Here is a 6,000-nt window from a genome sequence, read left to right on the forward strand (position 1 = left end):
TTGAGAAGCGGGCTAGTGAAGGCAATATAAGGAAGCATAAAGGCATTTATCACTTTTATCCGACTTGGGAATGGGAGAAGAGCATACTCCCACCTACTCATTTTTGTTTTGATTTTTTCTAGCACCCACTCAAATCTTTGCTTGTGAGTTACATCCACCCCCAAGGGGGATCCCAAATGTTTGAAGATATTCCCTTTTGTGACAATCTCCCTCGACCAGTCAGAAGGGTCAAATGAGTCATTTTCCGATAAGGAGATCAGCCTTGACTTCTCTATATTACACTAAGACCCCGAAGCTATTGAAAATATTTGTACGATCTCTAGAGCCTTCCTGATGACCTGGGAGCACGCCTTCAAGAAGAGGAGAGAATTGTCTGCAAAAAGTTTTGCTAGAAGTTGGCTGTTTCCTGGCAAATCCAGGCCGTGCAACTCCCCTCATTCCGCACTAGCTTCGAGCTTCATGATTAAAGGACGTGATCCTATGGCGAACAGCAAGGGGGGCCAAAGGGCATCCCTGCTTAATAGAACTTTTGACCTCAAAAGAGCCCACAATTCTATCGTTGAATAGGATCTTTGACTGGCTCTCAGCTCCCAATACGCTTACCAGTCAACATAAGCGTGGCCCAAAGCCCAAAGCTTCCATGATGGCTTCTATATATGTACAAGTTATTCTGTAATAAGCCTTATCCAGGTCCAACTGTAGCAATACACACTCTTGCTTTGTGACAGTTGTGTACTCGATGCCCACCATTGCTACCAAGATTTTATCATAAATGGACCTTCCTTTGATGAACCCATGCTGATGGGGAGAGATAATCTTGGTTAGTAAGTGTAAAGAATGAGGATGCAAGAGAGCTACACAAGACAAGCACAAAAGCACACAGAGATGGAAAGCTTCTTCTTCTTCTTCACAGAAAAGAGAGTACAAAATGACTAAGTGCTAAAGCTGAAAAGTAGCACATATGTACATGCGGTCACTAAGTGTGAACTCGCTAGAAGCGTACTAGGCTGGCACTATAAGTGTAGTCCAGCTGTAGAATCACTGGCAGAGATCCTCCGTGTCGGTCACCTAACGCGCCAGTGAGTAAATGCCGTAAGCGGCCAAGACCCGTAGTGGATGCCAACTCAAGGTGTAGAGCTCGACATCTCAACAGTAAGGGGGCTAGTCTGAGGGCTACAGCTTTAGCAATAATTTTGTAGGCCATCGACATCATCGTTATAGGGCGCCAGTGTTTAAGTTGAGAACAACATATCTGTTTGGGGATGGGTTTGATAAGCCCTCTCTTTACACTTATCTCAATCATCCCTTCGACAATGGCTTTCTTGGCCAACCTTGTGATTGGGACCTTGAGATCGTCCCAAAATTCTCTATAGAATTCCACCGTCATCCCATCCCAACCAGGGGACTTTTCCTTGCGAAGGGCTTGCAATGCTAGTGAACATTCGTCCTTGGAAAATGCCCTTTCCAAGAAATTAGCTTCCGAGTGGGGAATATTCTTCTTGATACTCTGAATTAAGGACCCTTTGGCTTTTTCCACTTCTTGGGATTGGATCTTTGGCCATCCAATGATTTGACTAAGATAGCTCAACATCATACTAGCCATCTCATCATGGTTATGAACGGTTGTCCCTGTCTCATCATTGAGCGAGCGGATGTGGCCTTGGCTCCTCTTGATTTTTAAAGCCCTAAAGAAATGCGCTTGATTAGAGGCTTCAGGTTGAAGGGAAGTCTCCCTGGAGAGAAGCCTTGCCTTTTTTATATCTTCTAACTGCTCATCAGCAAGGTTAGATTTGGCTTCGAGCCATCGTTTGTGCTCATCCTCATTATTAGGTCAAAAAGGAAAGAAAATTTTTAAAAATTGTTATTAATTGGCCAAAAATTTTACCAAAATTATTCTTCATGCTCATATGTTCATACCCTCGCTCTAGGCATATTGAAGATGAAATTTGTCAGTATGGCTCAATAATAAGAGCAAAATTTTACTAACTTTTTTTTTTTAAAAGCAAAAGTTGAAGCATCAAAAGACACTTTGAATCTACACAAGAATCTGAATAGCAAGAAGAAGCGGAAACAGCACAATAAGCAGTTGTCTCTACTCAAGAGCAGCAAATAGAGAAAGAGCTAGAGACAAAAAAGGAAGCCAGCCCTGCACCAGAAGAGGACACCGCAAAATTTGAGCACACAAGAGAACAAGAGGCCGAGGAAACACCCTCTACCTCAACACAGCAAGAGAAGGCCAATGCACCACCCTCTACCTCAATGGAAAAAGATCAGCAACCACAAGGGCAACAACAACAACCGGCAGCCGTGACGCAGCCAGAGGTAAAAGAATTTGCAAAAACATCAAGACAACTAACACAAAGTGAAGATTTGCAATCAAATGATGAAGTCATCTTGCAAGTTAACGAATATTCTAAGCAAATGCAGGAATGACAAAAAGACTTCGCTTAGCAGCACTTGGCGGTAGCACACGAGCCAAAGAGTTAGAGATGGTGACTGACGCACTGCAAGGGGAGCTGGACAACAGACTCAATGTCATCACCGATCTACAGAGGCAAGTGCAGAAGTTAAGAACGGAAGCTGAACAACATCAGCTCACAAGAGATAAGCAACAGAAAGAAATGGAGATACTGGGTGAGTTACTCACAAAATTGTCAGATGCATGCAAAGCAAAGGATGATCAGCTGATGGAAGTTTCAAATGAAGTTCTAGCTACCACCCTATCAGCTCAAAAGATTCGGGTACAGTTAGATGTGGCCAATGCTTCCCTACAATACTCAGAACAAAGAATCAATGATCAAGCGCGATATTCTTGCGGCAAATACGAGAAAATCCAGCCGTCGCCTCGATCAAGGGAATAGACGAGGTCTACAAGGCATTAGAAAAGACAAATAAAGACCTTCAACTGGAGCTGAAATTAGAGCAGTCTTAGCACAGAGACCTGGCTTTAATGCGAGTCCAAAGGGGAGAAGACGAGTTGTTGAAGGAGATAGCTGAACTCAAACGAGTCAACTAGCTACTACTGAGAGAGGGAAGGACATAAACACAAGAAGAGGTGGGCACTTCGGAGCAACCTCAAATAGAAATCCCCTCAGTCTCGTTTGCTTACATGGAGACACAGCCAGCAGTAGAGCTAAGTGGCAAGGAGGAGTTTCAAGTACCAATTACCGAAGCAGACATAGTGCCCATGGTCCAGCTCTCAAAGGCTGAAGAAGATGCACTAAAGGCAAAAGTTACACAAGAGGTAGATGAGCAGTGGAAGGCAACAATGGATTGGGAGCTGAGAGTACTTCATTCCGTCAACGTCATGCAACTCACTCCCAATCAAATAAATGCGCAATGGCACCAACAATCCCTACCCTACCCTCTGATTATAGTTGGGTGGGTAAATCCTATTTGCGAGTTAATCAATTCGTGTTTTTTTGCTAGAGGTGATGCTTTTTTGAGTTTATAGAAGCATGGATTCCACTCATATGTATGCTCTCTAAGGTGGCGTTGTCGTATGTTAAATAAGTACCGAGGGAAGGAGAGAGAAGAAGGATTAGATGGAGAGATAAAAACATACTTGTGAAATAGAGATAGGATCGGGGTGTGAGAGTACCGACAACGAGAGAGAGAGAGAGAGAGAGAGAGAGAGAGAGAGAGAGAGTGGGAGATGAGGGGGAGAGAGGAAAGATAGGTTCAAAATGAAAAAAGTCCGGCTAAAGTTTGGGCAAGAAGGTTCTCAAGCCGGTTCAAATTATTTCATTTAGTAACTTGGTATAGAATTGTTTATGTGTTGGTTTAATGTATATATTTTATAAATATCCTACATTTTAATTGAGATGAAAGTGGAGTTAAGTAAAAGTGGAGTTTTGTTGTGAAGAAGGAGGTTGTGTGCACATTTTCTACTCACATGTGTGTGTGTGTGTGTGTGTGTGAGAGAGAGAGAGAGAGAGAGAGATAGAGAGAGAGAGAGAGAGTGGGAGATGAGGGGGAGAGAGGAAAGATAGGTTCAAAATGAAAAAAGTACGGCTCAAGTTTGGGCAAGAAGGTTCTCAAGCCGGTTCAAATTATTTCATTTAGTATCTTGGTATAGAATTGTTTATGTGTTGGTTTAATTTATATATTTTATAAATATCCCACATTTTAATTGAGATGAAAGTGGAGTTTTGTTGTGAAGAAGGAGGTTGTGTGCACGTTTTCTACTCACGTGTGTGTGTGTGTGTGTGTGTGTGTGTGTGTGTGTGTGTGTGTGTGTGTGTGTGTGTGAGAGAGAGAGAGAGAGAGAGAGAGAGAGAGAGAGAGAGAGAGAGAGTTTTCCTGTTCATATGCGTGTGAAAAGGTTCCAAAGCCGGGTCCACAAATAATGTTTTCCGAGCCCTTAGAGAGGCAGTTTGTGGTGGTTACTCATTGCACTATTATATGCCTATAGTAGTCATAAAAGAATAATAATCATAGTGTTTCCCGAGCCCTTAGAGAGGCAGTTAGTGTTGTCTACTCATTGCACTTTTAGATGCTTATAAATCTTATAGGGCACACCCCACTTTAAAAGTTAGTGGTGGAGTAGTAGACGATTATAATATTCATATTGACAAATCATGCATATATTATTGCACGCTCCAATTTAGCAGTTAGCATATGCTGCGTGGGACCCCTCATGTCACTAACACATGCCACTCTTCCATCACTATCAATGCTTTTTGAGAGCATGGTGCTTTAGCCTATATAAATGTTACAAGGCAAGCACCATATGCTGCACAAGTGAATCGGAGGTGCTAATCAAGAGAGATTTTTTCATTTTCCCTGTACTTATACAATGCCTATAGGTATACTGGTAATGAGGTAGTTGCAAAAATCCATGAAGAGCTTCACAAACTCCCCCCCAACGCACCCCTTGAAGAAAAGAAGACGTTTACACAAAGAGAGCGTGACACAAACAAGGCGATCCGGATGTTCAACCACCTTAATCGCGCTCGCAACACCGGAGACCAGGAACTCAATGATGGCTTTGAGACAATGAGAGAAGCTCTGGGCAAGTGGGAGACATGGGGATACATAGATAGCTCTCGAAGGGCCGCTTTACAGGCGGAGATTGACCATTTGCTTGTTTGCAAACGCACAATCAACCTGGTCGACATGTCTGGCTCTAATGTGGTAGAAGATTGAGGCAAGATTTAAATAATTATGCACTAAATAATATAGTTAAATAAATATGCACTAGCACATGATAAATTGTACTAGTGTGATGCAAGTTGTAGTGTGTGTGTGTGTGTGTGCAGGTTTGATTCCCTGCGTAATCATGTAAACAACTTATTTTAATTATATGATGCTTATTTTAACTATATGATGGTGTTCCACTCTTCAGTGCCTTGGCGAGAATAATTCATATGTCTCTGTCTGACTTATTATTATTGAAGTAGCTGTGATACTTTTAATCGGCCTGGTCTACTAACACATCTTCAAGATCTGTCATAATTTAGGGTATTGTTGATATCTTGTAGCTAAACTGAACCGTCAAATGTAACTACAAGCTGTTTGAAAGCCAAAAATGTAAAGAAAATCTATGTGAGTTTTTTATATAATTCAAGAAAAAGATGAGCATGTCTTTAGTATTTACCCTACTTTTAGTAGAATATACTTTCCTGTCCATGTAGGTGTTGTTGCAAACAAGGATGAATGCCTAATAAGCCAATTTGAAACTAGGAATCTAAAAAATATTGATGGTTGTACTTGTTTGGGCGAAGACCTCAAAGTAATGAAACACGCATAGACTCTTGCATATAAAATAGTAATTAAGAACACTTTACTGAGTTGAAGAACTGCATACGTACATAAACACACACGTATAAATAACTATATATATTGTATAAACAAGTACTTAAAAACACTTTACCGAGTTGAAGATCTCCTTACGTACATAAACACACACATATAAATAAATAAATAAAAAGATATTATATATATAATATAAATATTATATATAAAACTATATATATTCTTAGACCGACAGTGTAAAGA

The sequence above is a fragment of the Adiantum capillus-veneris genome, chromosome 20 (assembly GCF_014529385.1).
Source record: "Adiantum capillus-veneris isolate H3 chromosome 20, ASM1452938v2, whole genome shotgun sequence".
Lineage (NCBI taxonomy): Eukaryota > Viridiplantae > Streptophyta > Polypodiopsida > Polypodiales > Pteridaceae > Adiantum > Adiantum capillus-veneris.